The sequence below is a fragment of the Parasteatoda tepidariorum genome, chromosome 3 (assembly GCF_043381705.1).
Source record: "Parasteatoda tepidariorum isolate YZ-2023 chromosome 3, CAS_Ptep_4.0, whole genome shotgun sequence".
Lineage (NCBI taxonomy): Eukaryota > Metazoa > Arthropoda > Arachnida > Araneae > Theridiidae > Parasteatoda > Parasteatoda tepidariorum.
In genome coordinates, this window is record NC_092206.1 from 57,919,954 (window position 1) to 57,943,175 (window position 23,222).

Below are 23,222 nucleotides of genomic sequence, written 5' to 3' on the forward strand. Positions count from 1 at the left end.
ATGGAATTCAGTACTGGAGATTTGGCTCGCCACTCCATGCCCTCTGACCATTCCCTAAAATCATTTCCATGTCTTTTGCGTTATCTTCCTTCTCTGAATGTCTTCGACTTAAAGGTATTCGAGACCAGCCTTTGAAAGACGAGTAGTGGAATTCTTAAAAATGAACTGGGGAGTAACATCACCTTTGAACAATCTTACATAGGGTTCAAAAATCTCAAACTTATACCTCAAAAAAGTCAAGGTACCTTCCTGACAATTCAGGTCACAGGGTTAGGCACTTCGAACTGGTGCAAGCTACATCAACCTTGGATACTAGTGTGGTGGGCTTATGATTCTCTTCACTGATAAGTCGTGATTCAATCTAAGGAATGATTCTTGAAAAGTTCAAAGATGGAATGAACGGGGGACCAGGTACCATCCCTCCAACATAATGGAAATGGACTGCTATGGTGGTCGAGGTATATGTTCACACGAACGCATCTTTCAGGAAGGTACGCTGACTTCTCTAAGGTATATGCCTATGAGCTTAGAGTCTTATGTAAGATTGTTTAAAAGCGCTATCATCTCCAGTTCATTTTAATGGATGACAACACTTGTTCGCACAGGGTTGGACTAGTCGAGACATATATATTTAGAGAAAAGCGTCAGCCTCTATGAGCCAGACCTGAATCCTTTACAATATGTCTGAATTGCTCTTGGAAAAGCAATTGCACCTTGCAAAATCCTGTCACAGACACTTCTCGAGCTGTCTAAATGGAATAATGGGATTTACTGTCCCAATAACCTTTAAAGTCTCAAAACATTTGCCAACCTTATAAATAACGTGAGAATTCATAACAAAATCTGCACTGTAATCAGGGAAGATCGTGTTCCATATGAAACCCTCTACAACTTTAATTTTGCAAAATTTTTATTTGTACTCTTTTGTAATGATGTTCATTAATTCAAGATCTTGGGTTTGTGTGAATACCTTTTTGTTATCATCAGCTTTATCATACTTTGATGTATTTTCATATAAAATTTCACTCGATTTGGTTTACTGCTTCTTATTGTCATAGCGCAAATGTGTATATTTAAATAAAATAAAAATATTCGGTTCCAGAGATAAAGTGCAAAACACAAAAAGAAAAACTAATATAATAGGGTCAAAACTTTTAACCAACACCATGCTGAAAGATTGGGATCGTAAATAGCAGATTCTGGTTTGTTCTACATTTTGAGAACAAACAATCCGACTCCCATGAGTTAAAAAGTTTTTGTTATTACTTTGTAAATTAATTATTTAAAAAGTATAAATTAAATAGTATATTTTGGTGGGACAAGGTAGGTGCCTTAAGTGTGACTCGGCAATCAAGTTGAGTTTTAATCGCAACTTTTAAGATTTAAAATGTGGTTAAAAAGTAAGTAAGATTAAAATGAATTGTATGGATTATTTCTGTTATAGAAATTTTTTTTAAAAATATTAGAGACCCAAAAATGCGAGTTTTTGTCAAACAAGCTATATAAATTTCTTATTTTAGTTTTAAAACATTTAAAAACATGCAAACAAAGCAGGTGGATCTTTGCAGAGAGATCAACGTTTCTTTTTAAACTAAATAACAGTTTGCTAGTGAAAAAGACTTTAATAATATTTTTTAAAAATAATTTTTAAAGCTTCTTCATATTTTTTGAAGAAAAAAATAATTTTCTTTTTTTTTTTTAATTTTTTAAATCCTATCGCTAGATTATAATATCTTAAAGTGAACACTTTCAATTTAAAACTTTTTTAGGGAAATTGTAGCTTTAAAAGCTAGGAAGGAGAAAATATTTTGAAGAAATGTATTTCTTTACGGGGCGAGAGCAGAAAAAATAGAGAAATAACAGATACTTCAAGAAAAAGCAAAGGCATGATAAACATTAAGCCACACACCTCGAGCGAACATATATTGCAAATTCTGCCGATATTTTTAAAACCGATTTTTTTTCTTTCCTTGAAGGATGTCTTATGACTAATGCATTTTCCATCGAAAAACAAGAATTTGTTCAGTTTTGATGAATCAGCACTGGAAAAAAAAACAAAAAAAAAAAACAAAAAAACACCAAAATTAAAAAAAGACGTTTGCAATCTTACCGCATTCAAGTGAAAAGCAAATGTATCCAAAATTCTTTAAAATCCAGTAATCCACAACAAATCCAAATTATCCATCTACTGCGTTCATTGGAATCGTTAATCTCTTATCCATTGGTTACTTTAATAAAAGAAAAAAAAAACAATATAATAAGATCAGTATAACAGTAAATAAAAAACAATTAACGTTAATTTCTTAATCAGTTAGTAAATTCTTAATCAGTAAACAGCTACAGCTGAGTAAAATTTACAGCTCTGTTATCAGTAAAAGTTACAGCTCTCGAAAAATTCAAAAAATTGAATTTCGAATTTCTCTTCATTTGGGGGGGGGGGAGTATTTTTAATCAAATACATTATAGGTCTTTCTCAGACCTGCGTCAGATTTTTCTTCTAATTATTTCAACAACAAAAAAACGGGACGGGACGGGCAACATATAATACACAGAAATTAACAATCATTTTTTTTTAATATATAAAATATGATAACCCACATTGTTGTAGTTTATAAACAGAGGTGGCAAGTTTTTTCCAGTAAAGAATAAAAAAAATCTGTGAAAAAATTCCATGGAAAAAACTTCCCCGTAAGACATAAGGTTCGTCCAACCGAAGAGGAAAAGATGGATGAAACTTTTTTCGAAAAGAAATATTAAATATAAAATTTTCTTTAACAAACTGTAATATCAATAAAATAATAATATTAATTTTACAACTCATTTATAAATAAGTGAAAACTAAAATGCGACAATTGGAAATGATAACAAATTTTATGAAGTTCTTAAAAATATAAAGATAACTGTAGCTCTGAAGAAAATGCTATTTTTTATAATCAGATACTGCTAAGTATGAAATTTCAAAAGTCTCTTTCTTAAATATAGATTCTAAACTTATGTATAAAAATAAAATAAATAATACTAAAATTGCAATAATTTTTTTTAAAAAGGTAGATTTGACCTCATGGTACTGTATTAAATATAATTTGTTAAAATCCAAGCTATTCTTATACTTATTGCTTAACAATTTATAAATTATTTTCAGTTTCTTCCATTTCATTCAGGTTTTTTTCCAATTTCTTCCGTTGTTCTGAAAAAAATAGGTTTCTTTCAGACGAAGTGTTTTTTTAAGAAAGTGAAGCAGTATCATAGGTGATTTTGAGAGAAATTAGGGTCGGTTCATGGATTTTTGTACAAACTACTCTGTCGGTATATCGGACCTTTAGCAAAATATTTTATCCTAAAACGAAACATTCACATTAGCTTTCATTCTAAAAAAATGAACCAGTTATAAAATTCTTCTTCTGTTAAGCGGAGCAGAATAAGTCTTTGATTCACAATTAGAAAACTACAAATTTTTGAAAGATATTGTTTTCGCGTTTTATTTCACAAAACCAGAATCTTATTTTCACACGTTCAAAAAAATAGGATCCTGACACAAAGATCCCGCTCTTACGGTGAGTTTATATTCAGAAAAGAATGAATCAATTTTTCACTAATTCATAAACAGGATCTTTCACAAAAATTCTGGAATCTCAAAAATAGGACTCTTAACTTTCACGAAATCACAAAATCATGAGAAGGTTTTTCACAATTTCATAAAAAAATTGTACCTTTCACAAAAAGTCTGGAATAACTCCTGAACACTGCGTTGTCGTTTCTCGGCAGAAACTCGGTCTACTTAGCAGGAAAAAAAGAAGCTCATGTTAGATATAGTTATTTATAGTTCGGAAAAGAAATTTCATAAGACGAGTTATCGCTTTTTTACCCTCACATTTTTATTTTATTTTATTTTGCATGCTACAGAGGCATAGTGCGCGGCCTGGGCACAATTTCAGTGATACGTGGAAGAGGATTGAGGAAAGCACGTATTATGCTTGATTATCGAATAAATGTGTGAAAAAATGATAATAAAAGATCGGCACAACGACCTAATTAGATACATAGTTCCTTTTTACAATGAGATGAATTTTCTTAACAAAAAAGGATAGCGATTACTAGCTAAAATATTCATATGAAAATGATTTCACTATGAATATATTGAACCTTTAACTTTATTAATAACACATTTTTGCATAGTTAAAATGACATAATAAATTAAAATAATTCATAACAAATTAAAGTTTTTTAAGGGCTCATCAAAAAATAACTGTTCAAATGAAATTCCGATTTTCCTCCAGGAGAAAATAAGAACTATAACATCGAAATGTACCATTTATTTACCCACATTTTTTAGATATAAAAAATGCGTTTATCTTTATCAATTTGTATTCACTCTCGAACATTGCAATTTAATTCTCTATAGAACATTAAGACATTAAAAAGATACACCTAATCTGACAATCGTATGCTCAAAAAATATTTCTGTTCTTACTCATATTTCCTTAAAAAGAATGTAACGACGTTTGAAATAATTTCATTGCTGTTATTTTAATTTAAAATACATAGCTAACTTCTTGTTAAGGCTTCCTGTTTAAAATGTCTTTTTTTCGCCAGTTTCCTCTTTTTAATATTTCTTATAATTGAAATTTTGATCCAGTTTAACAAATGGCAATATTTATGACAAATTTCATTATTTAATGAGAAATTAGTTAAGTGTAAGTTAAGTGTATATATATATATATATAAATATATAAATACAAATTTATACACNAGTTCGATCCTTGAACGGCAGATTATATATATATATAAAGAGTAAAGTAAAGCTAAAAAAGAGAACATTAACTCTAAAAATAACTAGAATAATGCTAATTATAAAGTTCCTCTCAATTATTTCATGGACCAACCTCGTCCGATTTTTAGAGCACCAACGTACCCCATGTTCTGGGTTTTACTAAAGACCACGATAATTTCTCTTCTTATCATATAAACTTAAATAGCTGCAAGTATTATCTAAGTTTAAGATTTAACTCAATGAAACCTTATAATAACTTATAACCTTATTATTGCTCTACTTTTTCGAAAAAAATTTAGATGGTAAAGTAATAGAATTCCAAAAATTACTTAACACTGCTACCATACAAATTGTTCAAAAAAGAAATAAATAAAAAACTTTAATCGAGCCATGTGATTCTTTCATAGGATTTGTAGTACAAACGATATATCATGTTAATGGGGAAAAAACATATTTGATAGCATTAAAATAATTGAGCCCTGTCCAAAGTGCCCCTTGGTCTAACTTGTCCAATCTTCCCCTATATTTAATCTAGATATAGCTTATCGACGTTAACATTAAAAACACAATCGTAGAGGTTTGTGGAAGAGCATGTAAAACGACACTTTCCATGAACTTGTGAAATAAAATTTAGAATGTAAACAAATATTTCGAAATTGTTATAAAGCATTTTTTTTTCTCATTCGATTATCGTCTCAACAAGATAAAAAAATGCATTATTTGAGTTCATTTCAGAGGAAATTGATGTACATTAACGAACCCTTCACATATTTTATAGTTAAAATGAACCATTTGCGAAATAGTTTACCACAAAATGGACTCCACACACATTATTTTACTGTAAAAATGGGTCCTTAATAAAAAAATTTATCTTAAAAATGGACGTTCACAATCTGCTTTACTTCAAAAATACATAGTTCACAAAATTCTTTTTTTTTTAAAAAAAAAGAAAAGAAAAAAAAAGGAATCGATGACGCTTTTGTGATTTTAAAACTTCATCTCCTTGAAAAAAGTGTTTTTTTTTTTTCCATTCTCCCGACAAAATAGGAGATTATTTTCCTTAACTCATGAAAACTAGATCCTGACAGAAACAACCCGATTGTAAGGCAAATAAATTTCAAAAAAATTATGATTAGATTTTTCATTAATTCACAAAAACAAGAATTTTTTTTATATATAAGAAATCTTAACTTGTTTTTGTGATTTTTCACATCATCAGGTTTCTACAAATTCATAAAGTTGAGAATAGAATTGTCACAATTCCACAAAAAGTCTGGAATATAATCCCTGATAATTCTTAACATTCATGATATTATGATCATAATATCATGTTCTCAAATCCGAAAAATTTTAAATTTTCATAATGTCACTCACTATGTTATTCCTCCCTGAGTTACTCTTCATCTGTTCAAAATGCAGTATGTAGAAAAGGAAAATAAAAAGAGATGAAAGGCAACGTTGAAATTCACCAAAAAAAAGTATTTCTGTAGTTTAGAACTGCATAACAGGATTCGATGCTACAACCGTGGAGCATCTACAGTGCAGAATACAGATAAAAATGCTAAAGGATATGACGATTGTTTTTCTTCACCATTTGTCTGTATTCTGAACATCGTTTCAAAACCCTGAAATATCTGTAGTTGTCCTTTCATGCTTTTATCTTCTTCACAAAGTTTTTATCCTTTCAAATAAATGTATATAGTTTAAAAACTTTCAATAAGATAAGGTCTTCAAGAAATCATAAACTTCTGTGTTCAAGTTTTTGAAAAAAGTCGATACCTTTCTCATTATTAAATGATGCACAGCGCAACTTAAAAACTTAACTATTTATCTAACAAAAAATACACTTTTTCATAAGCCAAAGGAAAAATAAAAATAATCGGCTCATATTTTTTTATCTATTTATTTTGACTTAATTTTGATTATATTTAAAAGTATTTTAAAATGCTTGTATATCAATTTAAAACAAATTTGTGGGTCATGATAAGAATTTAAGTAATTATAAAATTTAAACTGCGGTATCACAAACCTAGTAAACTTTATGGTTTACTAGGTTTGGAACTATGTATCTCTGCTTAATTGAGATCGTCCTTTTATACAAACTAAGTAATATAAAAACTTTCATGTGCTAATAATTAACATCAAATATTTAAAAAAATATTGTATACACATTTTAAGTGTGTATTCAATACTATCAAGCAACGCTAGACGAGTGGAGATTTGGGAAAATCATTTTTTAAAGTATATTTTTTAAATAGCCTGAACGCATTCACAATTATTTGTATGTTAGATTTACTTTATTTCCTTATTAGTACTTTTCTGTTTTGCCCGTTCTCAAAAAAAATTTACAAAACTTTTTGCTAACCCTATATTTTCCCTTACTATAAAAAAGCCATTAAGCAGGAGTATGGGGGTTGTTGAAATATATATATATATATATATATTTCTACAACCTAATAATTGGGATAGTATCTATAACCTAAAAATCTACTTGATTACATTTTAGTAAAACAAAATAGAAAAGTTGTTAGTTATATTATTAATTGAAAAATTGTTAATTTCATAAGTAATGTCAAAAATAATTCATGAATGACAGGATAAACTAAAATATTTTAGAGGATGGCACACAATTTTATTTTTAAAGTTAAATTTCATCTTCGTTTCAGATCAAAACCAACGTTAATCTAGTTCTTCAAACATGAAGTGAAAGCATCACATAAACGAAGAATTTGAAGGCTTTAAATTTAGTAATGATACAAAGACGCAACTTATTTACTTAATTAAACCCGCAAACTTGAATAGCATATTACAGATCGTGATGTTAAAAAGATGGAAACATTTCTTGCTCTTTAGAAAGGTCTCTTCTAGAAAAAATATTTTAATCTTACTTAACCTGAAGGAAAATTTGAGCGCTGAAATAAAGTTTTAGAAAATACTTACATTATCCTGAAATCTGAATATAATAAAATTGGCATTGGACCATTAAAATTTTGAACAGCTCATTGCTAAAAATTTTGACTGCATACTTATTGTCTCATTAAAAGAGATTTAAAAGGAAAACGCAAAGAAAAATTCTCGAATAGCCAATGTCCAGTGGAATTTTCACTCACCCACATTCGATTTTCATTACAACAGGCGGGAAACGGATAACGTCAATGCTCCGCGCAGGGCGAAAAGGATTCCGAGCAACTGCGCAGGTCTCCGTTTTGAATTGCTTATTCTCTACGCCAGGTGTCGTTGCTACCGAGAGATCTAGTGAAAAATGGATGAAGATGAGGAGTAAACTAAAAAAATCAACCCCAATTTTTTATACATTCAAAACTACGTTTTAGTTCAAACTTTTAATGGAAACTAGTTAGACAGTTTATTCGATAGGTAGATTTTTTATTAGATAAATCTATAATTCTTATACTCTATTCTTCCATAAGTCTTAAAGTGAGGCTCAAGCTGCATCATATTGGTTGCAATAAGTGATCTCTTAGGCGATATAACTGCTAGCAATCTTCGTAATCCAGAAAATTAAAAATAAAATAAATTTTATAAAAAAAAGAAATAGAAAATGTATTTCAAGATTAATCAATCAAAAAATTCATTTTACGTCTGTAAAAAATTTACTCCATGCTTCAAAACAATTCCAACACAAGTTAAGATTTAATTTATAACTTTTTTTTTTTGTAATGATAAATAGATTCGAAGATCTGATCTTTTCAAGGGTAAGTTTTTATGTTAGTATCAAGAATTTTTTTTTTAAACTGAATAGTTTTTTTTTTTTAAATTATTGCTAAGTTTGAAGTTATTATTAAAAACATTATTTCGAACAATATGTAAATTTAAAAGTTCGATTTGAAATAGTAACTAAACGAATACAAAGCCAGATAAAGTATATATAAATAAAAATTAGGGTACATTTAAGACAATAACTTCAAACACCACCGTTTATAATTTGAACCACGAGAACACATAAAGAATTGTAATATGATCATTTAAATGTTTGTTTCACCTTATAAATGAGAAGTTTTAATCCATTAAAAATTTTATTTTGCTTTAGTTAGATCTAAATTGAAGTTGTCTCTCTACAGTAATTTTTTAAGTCGGCGTCAATGAAACCGAGAGGGTATTAATAAAAATAATTTCATGGTTTAACGTATAAATGCAATTTTAATTTTAAAAATTGTATATGTTAGAAATAAATATACAAAGATATGGAACAACATTCTAAAATAAATGAACTAGAGAAAAAAAAATCACTCCCCGAAATAGAAGAGTGAAAATATTTAATTTTGTTTAACTTAATAAAAACCCAAAAAATAATGAGAAAAAAATTTAAGACAAATTTCCCATTACACATTATTTTGTTGTTTATTTTTTTAATTAAACATCTATGCTATTCTAAAGTTTGAATTTACTTCACGATGATCCACGCATTTAAAATATTTCTGATACGTTTCCTGCGTTTGTTTGACCAACAATAAAAAAAAAAATCATGTATCTATTTAAAATTTAATCGTATACCCAAGCATCAGAAACAAATAAATAACAGGTATTCCATTTTTTTTTCATTTAAAATAACTGGAAAGTGACAAAACAAAATTTCACTCTATGAAAAGTATTTAAAAAAAATCCTCCTCATTACGAAGGAGAAAGAAAAAAACTTATTTTTTTCCTTGAATAAAAACGAAAAAATATATAAATAAAAATAAGCGAAAGTAAATTTCCCTTTTCCAAATAAGTTCTTCAAGCTTTCGTTGATGTTGTTTGATACGCTAAGTCTCCATTGTTCTTCGCATCAAGAGCAATTTTAAACAGTTCTCGTCATCTCCTTAGAAAAAATAAGAGGGATGTCGTCCGTTCACGAACCAACGATTTCGGTTAAATTTCACGCAACGCTGTCTTCAACAACATACGCGTGCTTCACCACAAATGCAAATACACGTCCTCCTTTGTTTGTTTGCAAGGTTCTACCAAAGGGATTTATAAATCATTTTTTCCCCTTTAAAAGATTTTTTTTTTCGAGTAAAAGTCATAAAAAGATACTGGATCAGTGAAAACGTTTAAGAAGTTAGTAGCTCGTGAAATCTTTGTCTTTCGTGAAGTGGTATAATTCGCTTTTTCGTCCCCTCAATAAATTTAAGGATTGGTTTTAGATTGAAATAAAAAATTATATAGGAAAAAAAAAATTTCGAATGTGAAACCAATAAAGATTAAGTATATTTATTAATAAAGGGAATAAAATGTTAAAAATTACGTTTACCAGGCACAATTTCAAATAAACTTAAACTCCAGGACGTTGTTTAAATAAATCTTTCCGTTGAAAATTGTAGTTTCTCCAATACTTTTAAATTAGTAGGGAAAAAAATCGTAATAAACGTTTAGGAAAAAATTATTTAGAAAACTAGTACCCCAAATGTGAGAATGAAAAATTTCAAATTTACTCATGACTATCCTCTAAATTGGAGAATATAAATAATTAGATTATTCAAAATGAATGAAGTCAAAAGGAAATCGTCGAATCTGATTCGAATTACAAGTTAATTGTTACTATATATAAAGTATTTCTAGATTGAAAAATTTCTAATTTACTCACGACTACAACATGTTTACAACTACAACTTTACATGTAAGCTATGAATCAGCTTTTATAAATCGTCAAATCTGATTCAAATTAAATAACTGTACTGTTGATATTTCTCAATTTCATAACTGATAAAGAAAATTATATACTCAGAATGCTCCGTATTGTACTCTTTATTCATATTATCATTTTTTATTTTCTTAGTTTCGAATAGGAAACATTTAGCAGGTTTTGCATCGACATATGTATGTTTTATACCTTGAACTCTTTTACTAAATTTCCGATCAACAAGTTTCTGATCTATTCGCGATTTTTTGTTTCATATTTACCAATTGAACAAACTAACAGAAGAAAGGGTGTATCATCACTCATTCTACTTACGACACTATAAAGCTACCCAGTGAAAATAATTCGATCTTTAAGAATATCCACAGACCCTTATATTATTAATATATTATTCCTTACAGTTGATAAATCATTCGATAATTCAAATCATAATTTTCAGACTAATGCGGATTAGTAATTCAAGTCTCATTTAAATATGAATTAAGATTAAAAAGTTTTCTAAAATATGTCGGTTTCTTACTATTTTTTTATTATCTATTTATTTATGTAAAAGGTTTAACTAAAATATTACTTACGTAAGAGTTTAACTAAAATACAAACATAAATAGGAAACATATCAATACGGCAGCTTCTCTGCATTAAAAATTAATGTTTACAAATGGGGAAAGTATTAATTTGGTAGATCAAGTCAAAAGGTATCATTTTTGCAATTAATATTAAGACAGTAAAGTTTTTTATTTCAGCCCTTTTAAAAATGAACTCATATTTATATACTATCCTTATTAACTTAGATTTTTCCTTAAAAATTTGACTAGATCAACATATTTATATAATTTTAAATGTATTAAAAAATAAACAAAAATAAAATGTAGAGTCAAGAAGGGTAAGTTGGTATATCAAGTTAAAGACCTATATAACTTAGCAATTAATATGAAGACTATAAAGTTATTTAATTTTGTATTTTTTATAAATGAACTCTAATTCAGATTTTATCTGAATGAACTCTGATATTTCCTTAAGAAATTTGACTGCATCCTTAGAAATTTTGACAAAAACAAATCTATACGATTTAAAAAAAAATCTGCTTTAAAAAGTGAGTCAAGTGAGGTAAATTAGTAAATTGGTAGATCAAGTTACTTTAACTTTGAAATTAATATTAAGATTATAAAATTTCTTAATTTTGCCTTTTTATAAATAAAGTCAAATTCAGATTTTATTTAAATGAATTCTGATTTTTCTTCATATAATTTACTTATATCAACATAGAAATATAATTCCATACATTGGCTTCTCAGTATTAAATAAAAAAAAGTTACAAAAAATAAAATGTAGAGTTAAATAGGGTGAGGTAATAAATTGATAGAGCACTTTACAATTAATATTAAGACTAAAGAGTTTTTTATTTTAGCCTTTAACTCAAATTCAGATTTTATCAAAATGAACTCTGATTTTCTACTTCAGAATTTGAATACATCCACATGCAAAAACAAATCTATACATCAGGTTCACTGTACTAAAAAAATTACTTGAAATAAAATGTATCGTCAAATGTGACTAGCTGGTTAGATTATATTACTTAGCAATTTATGTAGGGAATACTGTTTTTTTTTTCTTTTTTTCTTTTTTTAAATCTAACTTTGAATAGTTAAAATAAATAAATAAAAAAAAAGGAATTGCGTTTTCTTAAATAGAAATATTAAATCAAATTCTAAGGTATAAGAAATCTATCAAAAATATTTTCTCAATCGAAGGTTAGTAAAATTTATTATGCATAATATTTTTAAAATATTTAAGTAAAAAAATATTTGAAAAAGTAAAAAATGTAAGCTTTTAACATATTTCAAGTTCATTATTTGGAGACAGTTGTTTTTTAAATACGATTAAGTGAATATACAATGCGTTTAAAATAAACTGGAACAATTATCACTAATATAATTCAAATTTGAAGTATATTTGAAACATTCTTCGAATCTATTAATATCTAATCAAATGTTAGCATAGAAATACTTACGTTCATAAAACACAATTTTGAAACGATATTTGAAAACTAATTTAATTTCAAAATCAAACTTGAAATTACAGTTCTAAATAAGAAGTTCCAAACAGTATACATTATTTTTCAAGAAATTAAATATCGTTTGATTAATCGATAATTCATTTATCGTTTTCTGTTTAATCTCGAAATTTTAGATAAAATATATTTAAGTTTTGAAGAATTTCAAGACATCAAATTTAAATTTCGTGAACTAAGCCTACATTATTTCTGAAATAAAATTTAGTAGATAGAATTGATGTAAATTGCAATTCTTTTAGGAAGTGTATTAAAAATGTATTATCCGACTGTTGGAATACACATATTTTACATACATATTTCATGAAACATTACTTTGAAATTGTTGTAAAATTATTTATTCATTAAGTAGCAATGTACTAAACTTTCTTTGAATAAAATAATCATATTTTAATATTTTTCAAATAAGCGCTACTTTTGGAAGAAATAAAAACCTCTTGGTACTAAAAAAATGTTTTTTCTTTTTCTTTTCAAAATGTTTTATTAAATAAAACAATACAAAAAAAATTTCAAATCACATTTTAAATATATAATTTATAAGTTATGCATAAAACTGATTTAAGATTTTTAAAAATGTATAAATAAAATTTTGAAAAATGTGAATTTATACAAAAAAGAGAAAGGTAAAAAGATTTTATACAAGATTGTTACTGACAAAGAAAACTAAAATTTAATACAAGGTGCTCCAAAAATTTATTATTATTATTAATGTAAAACCACAGAAAAATAAATAAGGAGTTCCCACTCTAAAGCTAGGTCATATAAAAAGAAAGATGAAGCGTTTTTTATTATCATTGCATGGCAATAGTTTGGCCCAAACAGTTTTAGCGCCACGCTACGGGGAAAAAAACTTTAGTATCAGTTAGATTAATGAGTTTATCGTTTTCATTAATTATTTTTAATTTAATTTTTAAAGTTCTTTATGATCGTTTGATCATTTGTTTTATTTTAGTTCGATAAAATGCTTAGATGTTAATTCGTTAATAAAGGGGCAAAATACATTACTCTAAGTAAATTACTATTTATTTTAAATATTTTAATTTCTCATCATTTTTCTTATTTTTAAATTTGTCGTTAAATTTCATGTTGAATAAAATGCATTTTTATATGAATGACTAGCATTGTTACTCATTTTAAAGTTTTTTTAAACTCACATTTAAATTGCGAAAAGCGTTATTAATGCAGATTTTTTTTTTTTTTTCTGTTTATAGTTGAATTTATTATACGAGAGATTGAAATAAACATTAAAAATATGACCAAAATACATTTTAAGCATTCTTGAACTAAAATATAAAATTTGGAATTGATTAGAAAATTTTCATTTTTTAACTTTTATATTAGAAAAATATTATTTTTTGTAATATTTTCGAGCATGCGCTGTAGAGATAGGGGGCACTGGAAATCTTTACAAAATCTCTCTTATATCACCGTGATGATTCTTTCTACAAAACTCTATTTTCCTATATAGGCATAAGTATCTTAGGCTAATTTATTGATCATCAATCTCAGTGTACTTTAGTGAATAGTAACCTATGAGTAATTTAGCAATTAGTAATCAGGGCGTAATTTTTGCGACTGGCTGCCTTATGTAACTTGATTGTTTCAACAAGCAGCCAGAAGTTATTAAGTCCTGCTTGTAGCGGTTACTTTTAAATAACATGTCACGGCTCCTAATAGTTATTCTTAAATAACATTACGCGACTAGACTAATATATAATATATTACTATGTTATATAATTTTACAAATATATGTTCAAAAATGGCAGACCTCGACATGTTTTTGCAGTTATTTGTCTTTTCCCTTAATTGGTTCGTTAACATTCGTAATATATCCGGAACAGCTGAAACAAATAGATTTCTCAACAGAAGTCCCCCCCCCCCAAAAAAAAAATCCAGTTTGCCAGGGTCTACTTTTCAAATATGTTTCCCGTCTGAAATTTAACAGAGAAATACGCATCTAGTGTAGCAGAGTTTCTTATCAGCTTAAATCACACCTCGGTAACAGGGATAGTGGGTAACAAATATTTATACGTAACATGCCAATCGCAAATATTATGATGCAAAACCTTATAGGTTAAGAGCCACTGTTCCAAAAGTAACATACTTCGGCATTCTTAAGTTTTATAAGACGACAATGTTTTTGAAATATCGTTTCAAAATAGTATTTTGAAGGGCATACTGATAATACTTAATAATTCTGATAATATTTCTCTTAATACTTCCTTTGTTAATAATACTTAACAAACTTGTTAATAATATTTAACAGCTCTGATTTATACGTAAAATAAAAGTTATTGTGTAGATGCAATGTTAATGCCATTTAAATCAACAGATTAAAAATTGACAAGTTCAAACTTTAATTAATGAGCATTTGAAAAAGATGTTTGGGCATGTAAACGTCTCATTCTGGCATGAATCTCACGTAGTAACATGCATAGGAAATCCGTTTTTTGTTTGTTTGTTTTTTTAATCGATTTTTTTTTGTTGCTTTTTTTTGGCTTATTTAAAACAAAAAGTTAAATGCTAATTTACTCTCCAAATTAAAAAGCCATTATTAGGTATTATCATGAGACTTTTTTTCAACAATTAAATAACATTATCAATAAACAATTAAAGAATGAATGGCTTATTTTTGCTGACGAGAAAGAAGGAGAAGTACGAGCAATGCTTAAGTAAGAGTAAGCAGGTACGTAAGCGAACTCTTACGTAAGTAAGAAAAATCCTATTCTCAAAAAAAATTTGAAATTTAAAAAAAAGAGAGTAAAAAGAAAACAAAAATGGAAAAAGTCGCACTTGGAAAAATTTTAATTTTGAAGAAAAAAAATTAAGTTTGCCGAAAAAAAGTTTTGAAAAAAATCTCTTCCCTCATTCAAAGTTACATAGCTTATTTGAATACTTCTAAAATTAGATTACTACTGTAAAAGTCAAAGTTGAAGCAAAAAATAAAGAGAGGGTTGTCGCGATCCTCTTACGTAAGCATGGGGGCGTGGATAATGATTTGTTTATTTTTGTTGACAAGGGGGAAGGGGAGTTTAAAACTGTCAAAAAACATACTCACGCAACATTTGAATGAGCTCTAATATTAACTGCTCCTTAATTCGAAACCAATACTATTTCGCCTTAAAACAAGATGAATATTTATAAGCCATTCAATCAATAGATTTTCATTTAAACTCAAGTGTACTAATAAGAAGAAAAATCAAATTAAGTAAGCAGAGATGACCCAAATTCTATCTAGCGATTTCTAACACGCTATTCCAGAAGAGCTCTTAGAAGCGATAAATACGAATGGTTCTTAAATACTTAATCGCAGTGAGGCCCTTTTAGGGTCTTGCCCAATGAACGATGAAGAGTGAGGGGCCAGATTTTTTTGTAGGGTACAGACTGGGCAGGCTAATAACCTCAATGGAAAGAAAATGTGGGCGAGTGGATGAGGGTGCCAGCCACTATCCAATGATATTTTGAGAAAGTATCTATTCGTCAGCGCTAATCTCTTAAATCGTAATGAGACTACCAACAAGATTTTAATAAAGCAGTTATAATTGGTGTTCACTAAAGACTTGAGAGGAAATATGAGTATATAATGAATTATATACAGTTATTACAATATTTGCCAGTTATTACTGACTAAATATTTTTCGCAGAAATAGATGTGTTTTTAAAAAAGTTACGTTTAGGGAAACAGAACATAGGCTGATTTGGAACAATATGTAAAACTTTTTTTAAATTTTTTTTTAGCATATTTAGAAAAAAAATTGGTATCAATCCATCTAATAGGTTCCCAGCATTCTTTCAGCTCACCGACCATTCTGCAAGACAAAATTTTTTGAACGCCGTTTAAAAAAAAAAAAAATTTTTTTTTAATAATATAAAAAAATAAAAAAATAATTAAAAAAAAAATTTATGGGGAAAAAAACTTTTTAACGTGATAAAAATAAAACCTGGTTAAATTAAAGTACTGTATGGTAAGGATATTTCTGGTGATAATGAATAGGAATAATACGGAAGAATAAGATAATAATGAAGAAGAGAATGAATGAGAAACCATAATTCTGATTAATAAAACCAAAATATACGGAATTTAAACCATTCATTTGGTCATTCTTCAGTCCATATATGGTAATGGTTTTCCGGAAATTCCAGTTTTCAAAATTATAGTTCTTATTACACACATTTAATAAAGATGCAGAACTGAAAAGTAAATGTAACCTTATAAATGGTTTTTATGCCTTTCTCTAAAATATCATGATAAAATTACCATATTTTACCGCATTTACTCAATTTTTACCACATGTTATAAAGCCATTTTTTATTGTTAATTTTACTAAAATCAATACCAAAGCACTTAGGTAAAAATTGCCTAGCTATTTGGTGTTCCCATAGAGCTAGAAACACGGTAAACTTTACCATATTCTGGTAGTTTAGGCACACTTTTTTTTCAGTGTACGTTCGCATAACACACATGTTAGAAAAAGTTTTGGTTTACTATTTAACGCTGTTTTTTGAAGCTCTGTCGCCAAGGAAATTAAAGAAGCCATAGTGTAGAATTATTAGTTCATCAATGTTACAAATATGATCGTACAAAAGTAAACAAAAATACGACAGAGACACCACATAATATAATGAAGACTGACAGCTATTCACATCTGTAGAATCAACTATTTTCATTAAGTGTAGCTAGAGGGTACTGTAGGCAGTTCGGCCAGGAGAAACTTCACGAAATTCGTCGTGAATTTGTTCTTTTTAGCCAAATGGCTGAAAAGCCGTAGGATACAATATTAGTTCACATTTGAGATAAAATTATTATTTAATTTTACTTTTTTTATTAGTATTTTCATATATTCATATCAATTGTCAGAAAAAAATAAATTTTAGTATTTGGTACGAATTTTTTAGAATGAACAAAATATAGGTATGCGGCAAGGCAGACATTTCACTGAGAAAATAAAAATGAATACTTCGGTATAATTGAACATCAGAAAGGTAAAAGGAGTGAAAAAATCTTTATTGAACAATTTTTTAATTGATCGAAACAGGACAAAAATATCGATTAACACCGCAAATAATCCTAAATTTATAGAATCACTCCTGTGCAAGAAAGTATAGGGCAAAATTATGAAATTTTGCTGTCGGGCTATTATAACATTTAACATTGGAAAATTTTGAAAATATGTGGTCACTTTTTAGAAAATTGGAAATTTTGTAGCGATTAAAAAAAATTTTTGATATTAAGGAAAGGTATTTAAGGTAATTAAGAAAAGATATTTCTTATGAAACATTTCATAAAGTACGGTAAATACAAAAGAATTTTTAAAAAACACGAACGAAATAAAATGCTTTTCGGAATATTATAAAATATTCATAACAAATCTATATTTATTTAAAAAAATATTAAAATGCTCATGGTTTGCATTTTCAATAAAAAGAGTGGTGACTGGCTGACACATTTTTATTTACCCTTTGTTACATTAAATTACCCATTGGCGATAGCTTGGCCAAGGGCGATAGTTAATTTGATCCTATGCTAAGCCTTGAAAGCGAAGGGGAAAAAATGTTTACCTCCGACAAAATGAATAAGATAATCTCGTGTTTCGTGTTACAATATATTAAATATGTCTAAATTCAACGAATAATCATATTTAACTAAAATAAAGAACATTTTTTAGAACATTTTTTAACGAACAAAAAAAGTTTAGAAATAAATGAGCTCATACGAAGAAAATAATAAACAAAATGGCGAGTAAAAGATTTATCATGAAAACTGAAATAACTCAACATTATTTTGCACCGTAACCATAATAAAAGAATGTCGTCATTTCTTGAGGAAAATAAATTTATAGTTGGCTTGCGCTTATGGAAACATTTTTCAAAAGCTGTGGCTCTTAGAGACACGTGCGCGTAGTAGGTGTGCGTTCTTTTTTTCCAATAAAAATTCTACATTTTGGGCGGGAATCGAACGTGAGCAGTGGGAGTTGTTGGCATAAGGTAAGTGACCGTCCTCAGACAAGTAAAAGACGTGAACAACCTGCGCTCTCAGCAAAGAGATAGAGAATAAAATCTCGACCAAATCATTATTTTACCGCCTGAAGGAACCTTTTAAGTTTCTCGAAGTGAGGCCCTATCTCGCTACAGATGAATGTCGGGATTTTAAAGGATCAGTTTGGATCGATACAAGTAGGATTTATTTTCGGGCGTAAAAATCCTCTTCATCTTGATGTCTGGGGTGATACTTGACATTGAGAAAATGGAAACTGTCATTGAGAAAAGCTACATCAAAGATTCGGCTTATTCGAGAATTTGTATTATAAATATTTATCATGACGGAAGTTCTCACAAATTGAAATATCTGGATTTTATCATAACTATTTGGTTGAAATAAAAAGTTAGTTATGAATATCCGCGAATTGTCCACATATAAATCTCTAACGTAACATTGCAAAAAGAGCTGAATTTGTATCTTGCTGGTGACAAAGACAATGTCTCAATTCCTCAGTGGTAGTGAGATCAGTTCCCTTGGTGTTAGACTAACTGTGGGTTTTCATGGTTTTCCTCTCCAAGTAAAGCAAATGCGGGTTATTTCTATTAAAAATTCCTCCGCATAAGCAAAATTTCTCCCAATGCTTGATCCTGGAGCTCCCTTGTCTTCTGGATTGGGTTCAAAACTACAAGACTACGGAGATGAATATTGGTAATATTAAACTCATAATTGGATTGGCTGTTCAACGAGGGTTGTAAAATTAAAATAAAATGTCCCAATTCTATTCTAAGAAGACATTCTTTAATAGAAGGAAAATTTTAAAGGATATAAAACGTTTGTCATATTAAAACATTTGGGCAATCCATGACGGGTTTTTTGCAAGTTAATGAAGAAAATGGCTCTAATATTTACATAAATTAGTGTCACTGTCTTCATTAAGAGGTAATTTTCCAATTTAATGACACTTTTTTAAGCATTAAAACATTAAGTTGATAACGTTTATTGTATTTATATGAACCAATTTTATTTTCTTAAGTACAACTGAAAACTTATTGAACAGTGAGTTTTCAGTAATAAAACAGCAAAAAAAGCTTATTCATGTTTATTTATTTTTTGGTGGAACTTTGATTTTAAACTATGAAATCTAACTGTAATTGCAAATAATATTAGGCTCATGCGAAGACTCATTTCGTCAGTTGTATTAAGCACCAGTATGTAAATTCTTCACAGTTATAGTATGCCTAGAGTGATTTAATATTGTTATAACATTTTTGATCAAAGTGTTAACTGATTGAAAATGTTTGGAAAAAACTCGGTAATGTTTTTTCCACTCTCCTCCTTGTTGTAAAATGTAAATCCTGGTAAATCCTCTGATAAAATCGTGACCCATTTTAATTTCGAAAATTAATAAATAACTAACATGTCAAATAGAAAATTACTTTATGAAAACATACCTGAAATCAATTATATATTTATTTACAAAAATTAACAGTTTAAAAAAAATTAAAAGTTTACAACCATTTTCAGTAAGCATGGCCTTAATTTTATGCAACATTTTCAAAAGTTCAGTTTTTTTTCAAAATTGAACGATTTACATATCAACAGAACAATACTGCATGAGCATCCATCAATAGTTAAAGTGCCAATCATCTGTTGGCGCGGACAAAATTCTGGTTGTTTAAGCATATTAAGTAACAACAGTCAATAAACGAATTTTTTCGTGCAGTTAGCACCTAGAATATTATCCTTTTTTTATAGTTATTTGACTATTTCTGTTGAGAATGATGAAACAGAAATTAAATAGATTGATATTTAACCATTTTTTCCATGAAATTTCTTACCATGTACAAATTTTTCCAATGACCTATATACAAGTTACTAGCTTATGCGGGTTTAGTAATAATTTTGTAATCTTTAGTAGCAATTTTAATTTGTATAACATATCTTTTAAAGAAACATATTAGACTTTCGGAAAAGATATTTCACTAAAACAAATCCAAAGTGTCACTGGATTTGTTTTAGTGTTGTCAATGTGTTCTGTGTAGAACTGAATTGTTAACTAATTCATACCAATTTCACCCTTGTTGCAAGTTAAACCTTCCAAAGCTAGGATGTTTTTAGGAACAGTTACAATGTTTAGTTAAATAATTCACACCAATTTCACCCTGGTTGCAAGTTAAACATTCCAAAGCTAGAATGTTTTTAGGAACAGTTACAATGTTTAGTTAAATAATTCACTCAAATTTCACCCTTGTTGCAATTTAAACATTCCAAATCTTGGATGTTTTAGGAACAGTTACAATGTTTAGTTAAATAATTCCCACCAATTTCACCCTTGTTGCAAGTTAAACCTTCCAAAGCTAGGACATTTTCATGAACAGTTACAATGTTTAGTGGAAAATAATTTTATCTTAAAGCCATCAAGAGAAATCGAACACTCATATTAATATAGCTCCTCAATTAAATATTTCTATTAAATGAATAAAAGGAACAATATGTTCCGAACATCAAATAAAGAAAGCAACTCATCAGACTCTTTAGAAAGACCCAGTAGCCAGGCAGAGACGATAGGGATTCTAATCGAGAAAAATACCTCGACCTTGAATATAAATCGAGAGAAAATCTGGCCCAGTCTTACCTCATACACTATCTCAACCGTCTACCGAAGACCGTTCATCATTTCTTACCCCTTCCCCTACACTCCAAGAAGAGTCATCTTCAGATGAAGGTAATGAAGTGTAGCGTATATTTTAGTAGTGTAATTTTTCCTTCCAGGTAATTGTTACAAGTATGCTTTTAGACGCCTGTCTGGCGACCTCAAGGGGGGTGGGGGGTAGACAGCACAAAGACTTATTACAAGGTGTATCATCTTTGAAACGCGCCCCCTCCCCATTCTATCGATTATGCTCGCAATATAAATCGTCTCATTCTTTTTTAACCATCGTTATTTTTATTTTTTTTTAAAGTTAAATGCAACATAGGTAATAACAGTTGAGGAATTGTTTATAGTCTGGCCTATGCCGTTTATATTTGCGTTGAGGTGAATGAACGGTTGTTTGTATACGCGTTCATACAAAAGATTGCATTACGTGCAATTAAAATATACCTGTTAATTTATTGCAGAAAAATAATAATAATTGAAATATAATGCCATAAAATAATTTTGTTATCACATCACACGGTTATAGATCAGAGGTTTCCAACTTACATGAGGCCGGGAGACGCAATTAAAAACACCAGTCTAATGGCGGGCAGCAACTTTATCAAAATTTCATGTAGGACTCTTTTATGTTTGAAGGAACATTAAATATTACTATTTATCAAGTTGTATAAAACAAAAGTATTGCATTACAAATTAAAATAAGAAGTAGATTTTTACCCGAGAAATACATTTTTTTGCACCGTTGGTATGTTAAATTTCACAGAAACGAAGAAATTAGGTTTTTTTTTTTTTAACGAAAGAAAAATATTTTAATTAAACCCATATAGCTTTTTAACGAAAATTGTCAGCAAAAAAATGACAACTAATATATTTTAGTTCGCGGGACACAAAAAAAGGCTTCGCGGGCCAGACATGGCCCGCTGGCGCTAGTTGGTAGCCACTGTTACAGATTGTAGGATAGATTTCCATGGTTAGATCCAGCGATTGCAAAAAAAAGCATCTTCTAGAACATTTTTTTAAGATTGATTTTTATATATGAATGCACATTAAAGTAGATTTTATGAAGAAGGGACATTAAATTGCAAAGACTTGAGTTGATTATAAGAAAAAAAGATTTTCTGTTGAAAAGGTTAGGCAAGCCATGCGTTGTAAATAATGTGTAAGAAAAAATATGAATATAATATAGTGTCTTAATTTAACTGTCCCGTCACAAATGCTATTTCTATGATCTTAATCGTTTTCTTTTGAGGATCGTTTTTGAAACTAGTAGGTTCTCGCGTCTATCTTTCAGAAATTCTATTGACATTTTCTACAAATATTGAAGCTAAATAATTCGTTTTGAAAATAAAAAGGGGGGAAATAGTAACTCCTGATGCTAATGATGAAGAAGAAAATTTCTTGAAAATGCCTCAAACGTCACAATTGATGTTCATACACCAGTTGATGAAAATAGTGAAACTGGTAGTGTTGTCGGTTCAAGAAATGGTTGCAGAAATTGAAGAAGGGCAATGTGATGACAATGGACTTAGAAACAATAAGAAACCTGGGAACCTACAGGAAATAAACAGCAATCTGTTACAAATGTCGAAAATTTATGGCTTCTGCAACGAAAAATTGTGTTCAATCCAACATTAAAAATATTTTAAATAAGTAAATATGTTCTATTCATCCTTCTTTTGCATCGTCAAAATTTTTGCATTAAGTACATAACTTTTTCAATTTTTTGACTAATTGCTAATTTATTTTCAAATCGAATACTTCTTTATTATTTTTCCTTACTTTTATTTATTATTATTTGTTAGATATTTAAAGTTCACCCGCATTTCTCGTTTTATCGTTTTCCCTTTTTTATCGCCTGTAATAAAGGGTCCCTTGAGAAACAATCGATCGAGAATCTACTATAAATAATAATAATAATAATAAAAAGCACAGTTTAACTAAAGCAAAGTTATAATGTTAAACTATAAATAACAACTTGTCATAAAGAATAACCTGGTCTTTAGAACAAACAAAACACTTGAATATTTTTTTTTAAAAAATCAATAAAACTTTTTTTTATTAGAATCAATCATTAATTCTAAAATTTTGAAAAATTTAATGAGT

The 23,222-nt window shown here is 28.5% G+C and overlaps 1 long non-coding RNA gene across 1 annotated transcript in view; it reads right to left on the reverse strand.

The window, feature by feature from the left end:
* LOC107436716 (uncharacterized) overlaps positions 1 to 23,222 on the reverse strand; it is a 486,858-nt gene that overhangs the window by 181,569 nt on the left and 282,067 nt on the right. Inside the window, exon 4 of the long non-coding RNA XR_001583141.3 lies at positions 2,111 to 2,228. This is a non-coding gene — a long non-coding RNA (uncharacterized lncRNA). The remainder of the gene's footprint in view (positions 1 to 2,110; positions 2,229 to 23,222) is intronic.